This window comes from Bos indicus x Bos taurus, chromosome 25, assembly GCF_003369695.1.
Source record: "Bos indicus x Bos taurus breed Angus x Brahman F1 hybrid chromosome 25, Bos_hybrid_MaternalHap_v2.0, whole genome shotgun sequence".
NCBI lineage: Eukaryota > Metazoa > Chordata > Mammalia > Artiodactyla > Bovidae > Bos > Bos indicus x Bos taurus.
The window spans coordinates 2,697,733-2,716,205 of record NC_040100.1 but is presented as its reverse complement, the minus strand read 5'-3'; the positions used below and the strand labels follow the sequence as shown (position 1 = coordinate 2,716,205).

The 18,473-nt window shown below is 41.7% G+C and overlaps 1 protein-coding gene across 2 annotated transcripts in view; it reads right to left on the bottom strand.

Moving 5' to 3' along the window:
• Window positions 1–18,473, bottom strand: part of SDK1 (sidekick cell adhesion molecule 1) — a 744,026-nt gene that overhangs the window by 368,000 nt on the left and 357,553 nt on the right. The gene's annotated exons all lie outside the window — the stretch shown is intronic.

The window sequence follows — 18,473 nt, the reverse complement described above, 5'->3', positions numbered from 1 at the left end:
GATGAAAACTCTAAATCAAAAAGATACATGCATCCCGTTCACAGCAGCAATGTTTGCAGTAGCCAAGACAGGGAGGCAACCTAAGTGTCCATTGAAAGATAAATGAATAAAAGAGACGTCACACGTGTGTGTATGTACTCACACACACACACACACACACAAATCTTACTCAGCCACCAAAAAAGAATGAAATGTTGCTATTTGCAGCAACATGGATGGACGCAGAGAATATTATACTAAGTTAAGTCAGACAGAAAAGACAAATACTGTAGGACATCTCTTATATGTGGAAACTAGACAGTAATACCAATGAATCTATTTACAGAGCTGGAACAGACTCACAGACACAGAAAACAAACCGAGGTTACCACAGTGGAAGGGGTTGGGGAGAGGGATAAATGAGGGGTATGGGATTAACAGCGATGTACTACTATATATAATATAGATAAGCAACAAGGGTTTACTGCAAAATATAGGGAACAATACTCAGTATCTTGTAATAAGATGGAAAATCATCTTAAAACATATATATGGTATATGTATACATATATATATGATTCACTTCACAGTACACTTAGAACTAACAGAATATTGTAAATCAAGTGTACTTAAATAAAAACACTTTCTCTTAACCTCACCCTCAGCACACAACAATTAAATACCACTCAGACATAACGAGCTGATGGCGCCGTAGAACAGCAACTACTCGATCTACCATGTTTTACTTCCCAAATGCCGTGAATCGTCTTTTTCTAATTCCTCAGACTACAGCAATGAAAACAGTCCATGTTTGAAATTCAAGCTTTACAATGAAACACTGTATTATCATAAGGTCAACAAAACAGGTAAAATTCTCTCACTGATTTTCCTAATTTTACTGCTAATAAGTGAATAAAGAAAACTGAACAAGTAACCTTTTTCACCTCCCCAATTTATTAAATCCCCAAGATATGCAGCAGCCCTTAGAAGTGTCCTTTTATCAACAAATATCCTGTTTTTTAAAAGCTTGTATTTAAGATGTAGAAACTGTTATTCTAATATTTTAGGAAAGTGCTCTCTCAGTTCCAGGGTAACGATCCGAATTTATGTCTACATCTCAGTACACAGAGGCAACTTATTTATTTGGTCTTATTTACTCTCTCATCTCGAGTTCTTAACTTATTACTCATGAGGGATGAAGCTAAATCTTGAATACGGAAGCCTGTTATTTTTGAACACACTTGAGAAAGGTCTGAGAGCCAAACTACGTAGTCACAAACTCCTTCCAAACACAGGTGTGCTACCTGGCCTTGCAGAAGTTGCGTAACCTCAACGTTTGTTTCCCAAGCGTGAAACTGAATATTACACGTCACTTCTTTCTTTATCCATAGAGTCAAGTGAAGCGTAAAGCTTGTAAAGCAATTTCAAGGTGAAAGGCGTTTCTAAATTCTAAGTATCGATACTCCGGCTGCTCTTCCATGCTGCCCTGGGAAGTGTTTCCTGAGAACAGAAGAGCAAGGCCAGGAGGGGTGGTGTGTGGCCCTGGGGGTGAGAAGCCCGCTCTGGTCCAGTGTCTGGCGGGGCCTGAAGGACAGGCAGGCGTGTGTGCTGACCCTCCACAGCTCAGTCCCTGCCTCCGAGGGCCCTGGGCCGGGATGCGGGACGCTTGATGCCACAGTGTGCGTGTCTGGGCACGCTGGGGCGGGGTGCTGCTGAACTCACCACGGCCCTTTGTAAGCACTTCCTGCGTGTCCGGAGGGTGTGGAGTGCTGCGGGGTGCACACTGTGTGCCTGTGAGGAGTCCCCAGTCCTGAAAAAGCACACAGAGGCAAAGGACTGGAGAGCCACACAGGCCAACAACAGCTCCTGGGTGCCTACTGTTTAGGAAGCCTTACCACTCGATAGAGTCGAGTTAGGGCTTCTCTGGTGGCTCAGACACTAAAGAACTCGCCTGCCAAGGCAGGAGATGGGAGTTTGATCCCTGGACCGAGAAGATCCCTTAGAGAAGGAAATGGCCACCCACTCCAGGATTCCTGCCTGGAAAATCCTTGGACAGGGGAGCCTGGTGGGCTGCAGTCCATGGGGTCGAAAAGAAGTCAGACACAACTGGAGTGACTGAGCATGCTTGCTACACATATCTAGCACCACTTCAGATTGTGTTATAGGTGTTGTTTGTTTTTTTTTTTCCTTTGAGTTTCAAATATAATTTAAGAAATTCACGAGGGGGTAGTCTGTTGAGTTTTGTTTCTCTAGCTGTTTGTCCTTCTTTCCTTTCTGCAGCTCCCAGTCTCCTCCTCTGGTCATGCTCTCTGTTGGGAGGGCCTCCTTTGGTCATTCTTCCAGTGCTGATGTTGTAGAAACACATTCTCTCAGTCTCCTTAGTCTAAGTCTTTCCCCTTCATTCCTGAATGATATTTTTGCCAGATATAGAACTCACAGTTGACAATTCTTTTTTATTTTTCAGTCTGAAGAGTTTTCCTTTTTCTTTACTTTTCATAAGTTTAAGTATGAGGTGTCTTTGAATAGGTTTCTTTGACTTTATCTTATCTGGGATTCACTCGGCTTCCTAAATCTCCAGGTTGGTTTTGTTTTGTTTTCCCCTCTAATCCAGGAAGTTTTCAGCCATTATTTCTTTGAATACTTTTTCAGCCCTGCTCTTTGTCCTCTCCTCCTGGGCTTTCCAATGGTATGGATGTTAGGTCTTAGTTTATAGTCTCACAGGTCCCTGAAGCTCTGTTCTTTTTTTCTTTTAAGTAAATGTTTTCTTTATTGTTCAGTGGAGTCAGCCTGACTCCGTGTAGCAACAGTCAAGACCAAGCAGTTGACCGAGACACCATAAACAAACAAATGAAATCGGAGGCCCTCAAGCATGAGAGTTCAGTGCCTCAAGGCGGACGCCAATCAGGATGCCTGTGAGAACTCAGTGGCGGAGCTAACGGGGGACACGGCATCTTTCAATAAATTAATAAATGATTACAAAGCAACTTCCCTGTGAGTTTCAAATTGCAGGAACTATCTCTGCCCTCAAGGTACCAATACTCCTTAGTAGACTTTCTGGGGAATCGGGATGAAGGACTATTCAGCCAATTTCGGGTTGTCGATACAGGTGACATGAACAAGAGGCAGACCTCTTTACACTGCACTTTGCAGATAATACATTTTTTACATATTGCAGGTTTGTGGCAACCCTGCTTTGAGCAAGTTAATCGGTGCCATTTTTCCAACAGCATTTGCTCACTTCTGCATCTATACACCACGTCCTGGTAACTTCTGCAATATTTCAAACTTCCTCATTATTATTTATTGGTCATGGGTCATCTGCAATCAGTGACCTTTGATGTTACTACCATGACCCACTGAAGACTCAGAGGATGGGTAGCATTTTGTAGCAATAAAGTATTTTTTAATTAAAAAAATAAAGAAAATGATGGATCAAATAATTTTTACCAAAATTTCTATTAAGTATTATAGCTATATCATTAAGTAGTTTACAGTCGGCAGTTCATCTGCAAAAAGTAAAATAAAACCCGAAGTTTGTAATTCAGCTCAGTTCAGTTCAGTAACTCAGTTGTGTCCGACTCTTTGTGACCCCATGAACTGCAGCACGCCAGGCCTCCCTGTCCATCACCAACTCCTGGAGTTCACTCAAACTCATGTCCATCGAGTCGGTGATGCCATCCAGCCATCTCATCCTCTGTTGTCCCCTTCTCTTCCTGCCCCCAATCCCTCCCAGCATCAGGGTCTTTTCCAATGAGTCAACTCTTCGCATGAGGTGGCCAAAGTATTGGAGTTTCAGCTTCAGCATCAGTCCTTCTAAAGAACACCTAGGACTGATCTCCTTCAGAATGGACTGGTTGGATCTCCTTGCAGTCCAAGGGACTCTCAAGAGTCTTCGCCAACACCACAGTTCAAAAGCAGGAATTCTTCGGCGCTCAGCTTTCTTCACAGTCCAACTCTCACATCCATACATGATCACTGGAAAAATTATAGCCTTGACTAGATGGACCTTTGTTGGCAAAGTAATGTCTCTGCTTTGGAATATGCTGTCTAGGTTGGTCATAACTTTCCTTCCAATGAGTAAGCGTCTTTTAATTTCATGGCTGCAGTCACCATCTGCAGTGATTTTGGAGCCCCCCCAAATAAAGTCTGACATTGTTTCCACTGTTTCCCCATCCATTTCCCATGAAGTGATAGGACCAGATGCCATGATCTTAGTTTTCTGAATGTTGAGCTTTAAGAAGTTTGTAATTATATTTGAACAATTTATGACAATGTAGTATATTTGTGATTAGGGTAGTTTAACATCTCTCATTAATTATATGTACAATTATTTTGGTATACAGTGAACAATAAGGACAATTACAATCTTAGCATTTAATAAATTTTAAAGTCATCATTTGAGAAGTTGAACCACACTGAGAAATGAGTGGTCTCTCTACTTGAGTCTTCATTTACTTTTTATTGGAGTTTTAATGCTATATAATATTGATTCACCATTTTAAAAGATTAGAATTATTATCAATCTAAGCCCACACTGCATTCTCTCAAAGCCCATTTTAAAATCTCAGAATTGGTGCCATGTATTAACTTCATTGTAATTTGCACGCAATTAGAACCTCTCCGCATCTGAGACACACACAAAACAGCTCACTCTGGCATAACTGGGAAATGAGACATCCTGCAAAAGCAAACATCCCAGACATCTGATGCGCAATGCTTCAAGCAGGGTCAATTGTTTTAGAAACACATTTTGGAGAAAATTTTCTGAAATTAATTATACAACAGTTCTTTTCCTTCTTAAATAAAGCATACGGCATGACATCTAACCCTTTCTGGAGGCCTCAGGGCCATTTTCACAATCTGTCTGTTGCTCTGTAATGTATCGCAGGAATGACAGCATCACTCATTCATAAGAGTGCAAAGCTCACAGAATGCAAGGAGTTTAAGGGCATTGTTTTACTGGAATGAAATGGGCAAGTAAAGTACAATTATTTTCTCAATTTAGGAGGAAACTGAGTCTCAGGATGAGTGACTGGTCAGTAATTAAACACCTAATCAAAGGCAGAAAAAGGACTTTTTAGCTAATCTTCACATTGTACTTTTATAGAGCCAAAGTGCTTTTCACACATATTATTTCTTTTAATTCTAAGAACAATAATTCTTATCCTTCATATTCACCATTAAGAAACTGCAACTCGGAGATTTTAAGCAACTGGACTGCAAGGAGATCAAACCAATCAATCCTAAAGGAAATCGACCTTGAATATTCATTGGAAGGAGTGAAGCTGAAGCTCTAATACTTTGGCCACCTGATGCAAAGAGCCAGCTCACTGGAAAAGACCCTGATGCTGGGAAAGACTGAAGACAAAAGAAGGGGGTGGCAGAGGATGAAATGGCTAGACAGCTTCACTGACTCGGAGCAAACTCCAGGAAATAGTGGAGGACAGAGGAGCCTGGTGTGTTGCTGTCCATGAGGTTGCAGAGTGGGATGTGACTTAGTGACTGAACAACAAAGTCTGCTCACAGACGGCACTTTGAGGCCTCTCCAGACCCTGTGCTGCCCGTCGTGGGGGATGGGTAGGGTAGGAAGCCGTGTGAACCTGAGCCCAGAGCTGTTCCTGCCCCCCCTACCCCCGTCCTGCAGGGTCATCTACACCCTCAGGGTGGGATTGGGTGCTGGTGGTGACTCTGGCCCCACGCTCTACGCTCCCCTGCCTCCTCCAGGGCTGCCGCGCTGCTGGCTCCCTCCGTGCTGCTGCCTGGACACCTGCTTCTCACTGCTTCTAACCTGAGATCCCAAGCGTGTGTGTGGACTGAGATGAAACAGCCTTTGAATTAGGGTCTGAGGAGTGCTGTCTCTAATCCAGCCCTGAATTAATGTGGTGCTTATTTTGGCTGTGTAAAGTCAGCTTTGCGGACTCCTGGGTCTCATTTTGGTTCTTAATCACAAAGGTTACTAGATATATGACTTGTCAATAAATGACAGGCTGTGACTATAATACCTGAGCATAAGCAAATTATACAGTAATTAAATTGCTGGGTGGTTTTGCTTTCAAAGCCAGTATATTCTCCAGATGAAAGCTCGAGTTCTGATTCCACGATCAATGATCAAATAGAGGAACAGAGAGCTGCTGAGATTCCGATGACATTTTATTCTAATGGAGCTGACACATGCTTGAAAAGATTCTTTTTTGCCCTTTTTGTCGCAAATACTAAAGTCTAGACCAGGCCCGATTCAGTGTAGAAGACTGTGGTGGGGAGAAAGAAATAGGCGTCTAAGACAGAGCGAGAAATGAGTGAAGAAAATGTGTGACACGCATCCACACCCCACCGAAATCCTTTCTTACTTCAAACTCTTTGGGAATCCCCCCCTTTTTTGAGAGTCTGGATTTCTCTAGGTGTGGAGAGATAAACACCCCAAGTGTACTTCACACAGAACCTCAGTTCCCAGAGGACTCTGAAGTAAGAAAATCCCTATCTTTCTTATCCTAACGGAGAAGACAATGCCTTCACCGTCCATCAGTTTGTTGACCGGCCAGACGCAGCTCTGAATACAGGTGCTTGTCCCCGGGGGTGTGCCCACATCTCCCGGGGCTGCTGAGGGGTCCCCGTACCCCCGGCTGTCCATGACCCGCTGCCCACCCCCAGACTTGCCAGCAGCAGGGCTAGGTCCGTCCATCCCCCTATATCCTGAGACTCTTCCTGTCACACTCATTTTCCTCCGGTTTCTTCGACACACTCAGCTCTTCCGCTCGGGCTCTCTGAGCCACCATCTCCACGGCTGGAAGCACTCTAACCACAGGTATTTGCTGGCTCAGTCTTACACTTTAGGAATCAGTGCAGATGTCAACTTCTTAAAATAGACTTCCTTGACCACCATCCACTACATAAATCTCTCAATGCCCTTCATGCAATTTATGTTGTGCTGCGTTGTGCTAAGTCGCTTCAGTCATGTCCAACTCTTTGTGACCCCATGGACGGTAGCCCGCCAGGCTCTCTGTCCTTGGGATTCTCCAGGCAGGAATACTGGAGTGGGTTGCCGTTACCTCCTCCAGGGGATCTTCCCGACCCAGGCACCAGACCTTCACCTCTCACGTCTCCTGCACTGGCAGGCAGGTCTTTACCACTAGTGCCCTTGGGAAGCCCCTCATGTAATTTATAGCCATCTAGAGTCATCTTGTTTATTCATCTGCTTACTTGTTAACGGCCTGTCTCTCCATGTAAACTTTACGAGGTCAGGGACCTGGTTTGTCTTCTCTCTGATGTATCCATAAAGTGTAAGCCCAGCACTCGATACACATTTAATGACAGAATAAGTGAGGCCTTACAAGCAAAGGTGGCACACAGCACCGCCTCCTAAGTTAATGGGGATTATTTTCACTTTAAAGAAAAAAGGAAGTCTGCAAAAGTATATAAAAATATTTTTATGTTGTTTGAAAAAATCAAATAATACTGTTTACTATAATAAAAGAAAGTATATCAACTTTCTTAAGTTACATAATTCAGACTTTTAGATATAAAGCTAATCTATCTTCTGAGCAATAATATTAATTGTGATCAAATTATAGGTCATGCATACAAAAGTACTTCCTAAGAGTTCAATGGAAATAAAATTAATGTTAGAAATTGACATAAAGTTAAAAGAGTAATTTTAAAATGCACTTTATATTTTAGAGAAAAACCCCTATATTACTGTGCAAAGCACAGTGATAAAGATCCCAACCAGATATTTGTTAATGCTGTAGTATTCACTGTGTTATGTGGGAGTATAAGGGTACTTGAAAATAGAAATAACCAAGAGTGTGAACATTCCTGGGGATTTACTAAAAGATGGAAGGGAGTGGCTGCTAAGACTGCAGACCCCCTTGGGTGGCCTCTTGGGTGCCCTCCTGATTACCAGGGATCCCCTTTTCTTCAAGCAATGACCACGGCTGCAGGTAACTTGGGGTGTGCGAGCACTCTTACAAGTTCTGCCTTTGATGGCACTGCTCTGTGTTAGCATGTGAAAAACTCTGCTTAAGGAAAAGTACATTGTGAAGCACTGAGAAAGAAAGAAGAGAAAAATTTTCCCTAAACAGCTTGTTCATATGTTGAAATTAGAAAGGACAACAATCAGATTTCCGCCCTTAATGATTCCAACATGAGAACTTTAATAAAAACAATCAGATCTGGGCAATGAGCTTTTCCCTGTCTCATTAAAATAGCACGGAAACATTGAATAGCCAGTGAACAAACAAGTTACTAGTTGTGTGTCCAGTGTGTGACAACCTCACATCAAGCTAGTTATTCTGAAGGCAGCAGACGTGTTTCACGGGACTCCCTCCCTAAGATGAGGCTTCCCGGGTGGTGCTAACAGTAAAGAATCCATCTGACAACGCAGGAGATGCAAGAGGCATGTATTTGATCCCTGGGTCGGGCAGATCCCCTAGAGGAGGAAATGGCAACCCATTCCAGGATTCTTGCCTGGAGAATCCCATGGACAGAGGAGACTGATGGGCTACGGTCCACGGGGTCACAAAGAGTCGGACACAACTGGGCTCATACATACACACACATAACTCTCTAAGAAAGCCAGGAGGGAAAGCAGAATGCATGCCTGTGGGACAGTAGGACAACTAATCGCAGCGTTAAGTGCCACAACATCCGCCACTGAAAAGCTAGAGAAATATCAATCCCCTACCTGCTCCTGAAAGGATTTAAAAAATAAAAGACACTGTAGGCAATATTAAAAGTGTATAAGAAATGTGTAAGGAGCTTTAATAAAATCTCTTACTCTGTACTCAAATAATATATCAAATGGTTTTAAGACAATTTACCAAAAGATAAAAAAAATAACATGAAACTAAGAAGTTTGTGGGAGACTTGGGGCATCTGCCACAAGCTCTGCTCCCTTGAGCTGCGATGGACCTCAACACAAAGGTCCCTGATGACGAACACCAACAGGAGACAGCCTGGAGCTCTGACCTTTGTAGATTCTCCTTTGATGGCAGAAGTTTCATCCATCCTGGAAAGCAGCTAAGGAAAGGCTTGCAAAAGACCAACTTCAAGACAACGAATTTACTGACAGGAGCCATTTGTTGGTGCAAATAAATAAATAAAAACAGTAAAACCGTAAGATGAGACAACAGTGAGACCACGTGGGAAGCCAGCAGCAGTGCAGGAAGATCGTTTGACAGAATCTCACAGCCACGCCTGATGGAGGTTATCGCGAGACTGGGAACAGAATTTCCTCAATCTGTAAGCAGCGCATACAGAAGTCCCACAGCTGACGTCTTACTTCACGGGGACTTACCGAACGCCTCCCTGTAGACCTGGTAACAAGACAAGGGTGTCTCTGCCCTGGCCACTCTTCTTTAACACGGTAGTGGAATTTCTAAGCAGCTCAATAATGCAGAAGAGGAAATAACAGGCATGCAGGTAGGAGAGGGAGAAAAATAACTGTTCCTATTTAGCAGGGGGCATGATAGTCTACTTGGTAAATCCCAAGGAGTCTACTTTTTAAAAAGCTCCATGAGTAACTGAACTTAGCAAGGTCACAGGATACAACATCAACATGCAGAGATGAACTGCATTTCTATACGGTAGTGATGAACACATGGAAAATAAAATAAAAATACAATATCTTTTTACAATTGCTTAAAAAAGAAATATTTAGGTATAAATCTAACAAAACACATTCAGAACCTGATGTTGAAAACTACAAAATATAATAGAGAAATCAAAGATTTAAATATATGTTCCATGGATTGAAAGAAGTCAATTTTCTTCAAATTGATGTATATAAGTTTAATACGTCCTATAAAAATCCTAAGGAAAAAAATTAAGTATAAAAGAGATTATTCTAAAATTTATATGGAAAAGTGAAGAAGCTGAAACAACGTTGAGAAAGAAGGATAAAGTGGAAGGGTTCACTCTACCCAATTTGAGTTCTTATTACATGGTTAAAGTAATAAAAACTCTGTGGCACTGGCACATGGCTAGACACACACATCAGCGAAACAGAACTGGGAACCCAGAAGAAGACGGACACAGGTACAGCCAACTGATTTGTGACAAAGTCACAGCAACAGTTCAGAGGAGGAAGAATAGTCTTTTCAATAAGTGGAGCTGAAAGGATTAAACATTCGTAAGAAGAAAAATAAGGCCTGACCTAAACCCTACTTCTCATGTAAAAATTAATTCAAAACATGTTAGATTAAACATTAAAAGTAAAACTATTAAACTTTTGAAAGAAAACATAAAAGGAAATCTCTGGGTTTTAGGATTTGGTGAAGAGTTCTAGACATGACCCCAAAGACACGGTCCATAAAAATCAACAAATTGGGATTCTTCAAATTTTAAACTTTAAAAGTGCCTATTCAGGGAATGAAAAGACAAGCTGTGGACTGTAATAAATACTTGAAAGCCATACATTCTCTAGAATACACAGAATTCTCCTGAAACTCCACAATAAAAAAAAAAAAACTCAACTTTAAAATGGGCAAAAGATACAAAGAGACATTTTATGAAAGAGGGTCTGAGATGGAAAATAAGCACATAAGATATTCAGAAACACCAGTCATGAGAGAAATGCAAATTAGAACATGTTTAAGTATCCATGGGGTCGCACGACTGAACAACTTCACTTTCACTTTTCACTTTCATGCATTGGAGAAGGAAATGGCAACCCACTCCAGTGTTCTTGCCTGGAGAGTCCCAGGGACAGGGGAGCCTGGTGGGCTGCCATCTATGGGGTCGCATAGAGTCGGACACGACTGAAGCGACTTAGCAGTAGCAGCAGCAAGTTATCACTAAGGTGCTATTGGAACAGCTAAAATAAAAAGGAGTGGCTGTGACCGAATGCTGGCAAGGGTCTGGACTGCTCGTGCATTGCAGGACACAAGGCAGGAGGGTCCGGCCACTCTGGAAAAGTCCACATACCCTGCGGAAAAGGCCTGGCAACTGCGCTTCTGTTGAAGCCTTGTGGTTCAGTTAGTAGAGAATCTGCCCGCAGTGCGAGAGACCCAAGTTTAATCCCTGGGTTGGGAAGATCCCCTGGAGAAGGAAATGACCACCCACTCCAGTATTCTTGCCTGGAGAATCCCATGGACAGAGGAGCCTGGTGGGGGGCTACAGTCCACGGAGTCGTTTCTGTTTAAGTGGGCTTCTGCCACCCTGCTTCGGCAGACGGGAGGCAGCACCTCCCCCTCACTGGTGCCAGGTGGGAACGGAAGTTCAGGAGGCCCGTGGCCTCAGCTGACCCCTCCCTGGATGGGATGTGGAGGGGGTCCCTGGCTACTCCTTGCAGAGCCTCCGCTGTCACTGCGGGGAGGGCGCCCTGTCACCACTGGTGGAAGTGGAAGTCCCGAGTCTCTGCCAGGCCTCCTCCGACACCAGCCCAGTGAGGAGGCAGGAACAGCACCAGGTGTGAATACAAGCCCAGGCACCCCCTGGGTCCCCCCTGAAACCACAGGGGAGCCCACGACCACCCAGCGGGGACAGAAGGCTCAGCAGCACACTCGGCCTTCTCTCCCACCTCTCTGGGCAGTGGCAGGGGAGTGGAACTGCCCAAGGCAGACTGGCAAGGCCAAAGTCTAGGCTCCCATTGGCTTTATTGATGGAGTCTGTGAGTGTAGAGTTTGATGCAATAAAGTGGTTAGTGGTTAAGGCTCTTCTGTCTTGCGACACCAGCCCTCTTGTGGTCCTTTGTCTAGAAAGGACAGGGTTTCTTGAAGGCTCTTTCCTCTGTGTCCATTGGCACCTGGGTTTCCAGCTTCTCTGGCACTCCGTCCAACACATCTGAGGTGAGCAGAAAGCTCAGGGAGCCAACCATAGTCATTCATCGGGTCCCCAAGTCCCTAGGCAATCTGCCTTCTGCACTCCATGTTTCAGGCTATCCTTATGTTTTCCATATAAAAAGTTTATAGATTTTAGCTGTACTGAGCAGGAAAAATAAGCACATCTACTCCATCTTTCCAGAAGCAAGGGTTGAGAAGATTCTTTTAAAAGTCTTTCTTTCTCTTCCACAGACTGATGATCAGCAAAATAAGATTCAAGGATCATTAGCACATAGAAATGCTGGAGAAACAACAACAGAAAAACCTGCTGCAGGATGGAAGTGGGAAGAAGAGACGGGTGAGTTACAAACTGTACACCAATGTAAAAACACGAGCGAAAACAAGGACCCTGCCTGCTCTGCTTAGGGCGAAAGACAATGGCTTGGTGACGGAGATGGCCAAAAACTGTCCAGGACAAAGAACAGGAAGGCAATAATAATTTAAGAAAAAAGGAGGATGAAAGTTATGTTAATACACATGGCCTTAAGATACAAAAAACACAAAACCTTTTTTAAGGTCTCATGTCAACTTTTAATGAAGCGGAGCTAAAGAGAGATTCTTCATAATGTTAGCCAAACATCGCTCAGTTCCATTAGTTGAAGATGAAACCTAATTGCTGAGAAAAAAGGCAGAGACAGAAGCTCCAAATCAGCAACTGACATTCTAAAGACACACTGTAAATTACAGTGGAGGAGAGAGGATGAGTAATTAGCACTACACAAATTTCAATATCTTGGCTTTTCTTATAATTAGCAGACAAGCAATTTAAAAGCCACAGCCCTGCGCTTTTATTTTCCAAGGTAATAGAAAAAAATCCTTGCAAGAAATGGTTTAAATTCCCTTCACTCACTCCATGAGGTTTTATTATAAAAATCGGTATAAAAACAGCTACAGGGGGACAAGCTAGAAAATAAAAGATTTGTCTCACATTACAATTATTATACTTAAGAACATGAGGATATATATCCATTTCAAGGTCTTCAAGGGATTTTCAAACTCATGGTTCACGCAGCAATGTTATTCTAAACATGAATGTATCATTCATACCATGTTATTTCGGTTTTCTTTAAGAAATTACAATGGTAAATATTAAAGGTCTCCAAGTTATTAGTGTTGGACACCCTAGGGAATCATAAGCAATGAAATACTCTTCCTTTACAGTAAATTACTTTCCTATAATTATAGTCTCTAAATTCAATATATGATCTATTACAATAATTAGAGAATCAATAAATTGGAAAGTAATTAAATATATTTTCTTTCATTCTTTAATTAATTTTCTAAATCTTATTTTAGAAGTTAGCACCTACAAAGGGTTAGAAATTTAGACAATAATTACATTGGATGCAATCATCTTTGCTTTTTGAATAACCTTAAATACAGAAGATGAATTAAAGGAAGAGAGAACAGTATACTCTGTGAGAGAAAGTTGGACTATAATTTCAGAGCACCATCATCATATCCTGGGTAAAGAGAACAAGAAATATGTAGAAATAAATAAAAGAAGATTTTTCATCACCACTGGATGGTCACATAGGTCTGAGAAGAGAGGGGATAGTCAAGGTCACACAGTGGAATGTGGACTCGCGCCAGGGCCACAGTGAACATCAAGTGTTAAGTGAGCCCCTCGGCAGAGAGAGGAGGGGAGGATGCGCAAAAGAGGACCACACTCCCTTCAGTCCAGTCCAATCACTCAGTTGTGTCCAACTCTTTCTGACCCCCCTGGACTGCAGCACACTCAGCTTCCCTGTCCATCACCAACTCCCGAAGCTTACTCAAACTCATGTCCATAGCATCGGTGATGCCATCCAACCATCTCATCCTCTGTCGTCCCCTTCTCCTCCCGCCTTCAATCTTTCCCAGCATCAGAGTCTTTTCCAGTGAGTCAGTTCTTCGCGTCAGGTAGCCAAAATATTGGAGTTTCAGCTTCAGCATCAGTCCTTCCAATGAATATTCAAGACTGATTTCCTTTAGGACTGACTGGCTGGATCTCCTTGTAGTCCAAGGGACTCTCAAGAGTCTTCTCCAACACCACAGTTCAAAAGCAGCAATTCTTCGGTGCTCAGATTTCTTGATAGTCCAACTCTCACATTCATACATGACCACTGGAAAAACCATAGCTTTGACTAGATGGACTTTTGTTGGCAAACTAACGTCTCTGCTTTTTAATATGCTATTTAGGTTGGTCACAGCTTTTCTTCCAAGGAGCAAGTGTCTTTTAATTTCATGGCTGTAGTCACCATCTGCAGTGATTTTGGAGCCCAAGAAAAGAAAGTCTGTCACTGTTTCCATTGTTTCCCCATCTATTTGCCATGAAGTGATGGGACCAGATGCCATCCATGATCTTATTTTTCTGAATGTTGAGTTTTAAGCCAACTTTTTCACTCTCTTCTTTCATTTTCATCAAGAGGCTCTTTAGTTCTTCTTTGCTTTCTGCCATATGGGTGGTATCATCTGTGTATCTGAGGTCATTGATATTTCTCCTGGAAATCTTGATTCCAGTTTGTGCTTAATCCAGCCTGGCATTTCATCTGATGTACTCTGCATAGAAGTTAAATAAGCAGGGTGACAATATACTGCCTTGACGTACTCCTTTCCCGATTTGGAACCAGTCTGTTGTTCCATGTCCAGTTCTAACTGTTGCTTCTTGACCTGCATATGGATTTCTCAGGAGGCAGGTCAGGTGGCCTGGTATTCCCATCTGTTTAAGAATTTCAGCACTTCTACTACGATGAAGCTGTTTATAAAGATACAATGAGTTTGTTTGCTATTATCCTACTTTGACTTCATTGAGCATCCTGGATGGACAGGCTATTGTTCGTCAATAAATCTTAGATGTTTTCAGTCATTGTTTCTGCAAATATTTTTTTTCTCTTCTTTCTCTCTCTTTCTCTCATATTCCCACTATGCATATGTTGGTGTGTTTAATAGTCTCCCACATTTCTCTGAGCTCTCATTTTCTTCATTCTTTGTTCTTTCTGCTCTTTAGCTTGCATCAATTCAGTTCAGTTGCTCAGTCATGTTACTTTGTGACCCCATGGAATGCAACACGCAAGGCCTCCCTGTCCATCGCCAACTCCCAGAGTTTACTCAAACTCATTTCCATTGAGTCGGTGATGCCATCCAACCATCTCATCCTCTGTCATCCCCTTCTCCTTCCGCCTTCAATCTTTCCCAGCATCAGAGTCTTTTCCAATGAGTCAGTTCTTCACATCAGGTGGCCAAAATATTGGAGTTTCAGTTTCAGCATCAGTCCTTCCAATGAATATTCAGGACTGATTTCCTTTAGGATGGACTGGTTGGATCTCCTTGCAGTCCAAGGGACTCTCAAGAGTCTTCTCCAACACCACAGTTGAAAAGCAGCAATTCTTTGGTGCTCAGCTTTATAATCCAGCTCTCACATCTATACATGACCACTGGAAAAACCATAGCTTTGACTAGGACTAACAACAGGGAGGTCAAACAACAGGGAGGGAACACAGCCCCACACATCAATAGAAAATTGGAGATGTACTGGGTTGCCCAAAAAGTTCTTTTGGTTTTTAAGTAAAAATACAAGACATATTTTTCATTTTCACCAACAACTTTATTGAACAGCGTATTCACTGTTTTGTTCCATCAACTTTTCCCATTTTCCAAAATTCAAGCAACTTCATAATTCCATCTTCCCAAAACTTTTCCTTTTTTTTTTTTTTTTTTTGAACAAAGAACTCTTCTGGTGCCTTCTATGGTCTTCTAGGGAATTGAAAATTTTTCCATGAAGAGGATTTTGTAAAGACTGAAATCAATGGACCTCTGAAGGTGCAGTGTCTGGTGAACACAGCGGATGAATCGGAATTTCCTAGCCAGGTTGTAACAGCTTTTACCTCGTCATTGAAGAAACACGTGGTCTTGTGTTATCCTAATGGAAGATTCTGCATTTTCTGTTGACTAATTCTAGAGACTTTTTGTCGTGTGTTGCTTCAGTTGCTATAATTGGGAGCAGTATCTGTTGGAATTAATTGTTTGGTTTTCTGGAAGAAGATCATAATAAAGGACTCCATTCCAATCCCACCATATACACAAGATCGTCTTCTCTGGATGAAGATCAGCCTTTGGTATAGTTGGTGGTTCATTTTGCTTGTCCTATGACCGCTTTCATACCACAATGTTGTACAGTACCCAATTCTCATTGCTCATCACAATTTGTTTCTTAGAATGGAACGTTTTCATTAAGTAGAGAGTTGCATGTGGAAATAGAGTCAAGAGGTTTTTTTTTAACTTGACTCTGGGCTTCCCCAGTGGCTCAGAGGTGAAGAATCTGCCTGCAAGGCAGGAGGTGCAGGCAGACCTGGGTTCGATCCCTGGATTGGGAAGATTCCCTGGAGAAGAAAATGGCAACCCACTCCAGGTGCCTTTGCCAGGATAATCCCATGGACAGAGGAACCTGGTGGCCTATAGCGCAGAGGGTCGCAGAGCCAGACATGACTGAGTGTGCACACATATGCACTATGGTGGAACCCCAATATCAAAGTGGTTAACACAGCTGAGCTGGTGCGAGTGATTCTCAGCACTTGATTTGGATATTTTGAGTATGTCAGTTATCTCTTGAGTGGTATAACACTGATTGCTCTCAGTTAATATCTTAATTTCATCACTATCAACTTTAACTGCTCTGCCCGATCATGGAGCATTGTCTAGAGAGAAATCTCTAGCACGAAACTTCGCAAACCACTTTTGACCTTTTGGATCGGTCACACACTTCTCCATACACTGCACAAATCTTTCTTTTCTGTTTGTTTCAGTTGCGTTTTACCTTTGTTGAAATGATAAAGCATAATATGATGAAAATGTTGCTTTTTTCCTCCCATCTTCAATATTAAAATATTAAAAATTTACCATAAGACTTTTTTAAACACATGCTGATATGATAACTGTCACAATACAATCTAACAAAATGTTTCAAATGAAGTTAAAGACAATTAAATGACATCTTACGAGGAAAAAAACTTTTAGGCCAACCCAATAATACTGTAAAGATGTCAGTTCTTTCCAAATTTAACTTATATTTTTAATGTAATTCTAGTCAAAATCTTTAAGAAAAAATTGTGAACATTCCACTGTGATTCTGAAACTCATCTGAATAAGAGACAACACTATGACACAAAAAATTTAAGTAATTGAGGTAACTTGCAATAACAAATAGTCAAACATTTTCTTATGCAAAAAAGGCAATCAGTAAGAGGAAGACAAGGTCATAAAACAACACAGATCAACAGACAGACCTTGATGCTTAGCTAGATGCAGGATCCACAAGTAGCATTACAAATTAGTGTGGGGCACGTTGCTAGTCATAAAAATAATAAATTCTCAATATCCTCCAGAAACAATGTATCTATATTAATGTATTATATAGGAAATACATTGTCATGTTAACATAATACATAATGGCATCTAAAACTTTATTTATATTTGTTCAATTAAAAAAGACTACAGTAATAGAAAATAGGCAAATCACACACAGGCACATGACATACAACTGATGATGAGCAACTGAAAACACTGAAGGATCAGGACACTACTTTTGCCCATCGAATTGACATATAATTTAAATCTGCAAATACTCAGTGCCGGGGACATGGAAACAAGATACGTACACACTCTGAGAATGGGTGCATAAATTGATACAATTCTATAAAATAGGAGTATGCTTCACATTATATATCTATAATTTGGGTCAAAAGCCATAATGTTTTTATAATGCTTTACAGATGACATGATATGTATATGTGGCATGGCAAAAATATACCCTCTGATCCAGTAATTCCAATTCTAGATACTATTCTAGGATAACAAGAAATGAGACCAGGATTTATACTTTCATCATCACATCAGTTAAAATAACACAAAAATCGAGACGACATCATCAAAATGTATCCAAAGAAAAACAGTTAAATGATTTAGGGTAGATAAAATATCATTCAGTAAAACTAAAATATATTTTAAGCATATTTAATAACAAGAAATTCTCACTATTTAATGATCATTTAAGGCAAACAACAAAACTGAGAATACAGTATGATTACAAATGCACACACGTGTGGGCACATATATACACACACACATAAAAAGAAAAGAAGTCAGGGGAAGGAAATGTATCCAAATGTTAAGGGCATTACCCTGTTCTCCTTGTAGAGCTGGTAGGTTATTTTTTCTTGATACAGTGTTGTATTTTCTAGGTTGTCTATAAAGTTTTAGAATCAGAACTAATTTTTTAAGGAAAAAAGGAAATCAGAAATCATTTGGGGGTCTCTGAACAGAAATTACAATTGCAACTAAAGTTATTTATACAATCATTTATTTAACGTGTCTCCCCACTCGGGTAGAAGTTAGAGCAGGACCGAGAACAGTGGTGCTCACAGCTGTGGTCTGAGGGCCTGGCACGTTGCAGGGACGGAAAGAAATATGGATGGATGAATGAATGAGCAGAAAGAAAGGAGAGGGAGGCAGTGCAGGAGGGAGAGGAGCAGCCAGGCCTGGGTGAGCCTGGCAGGCAGGCAGCCCCTGCAGCCGCTAGCTTCTCAAGGACGTCCTTGCGGCACACACGCGACCCACCTTAGGACACATGCCAGACACCTGCTGAAAGAAGGAGTAAGCAGACGAACCGCGACTCACTGCTTAAGACAAGAACAAACACTA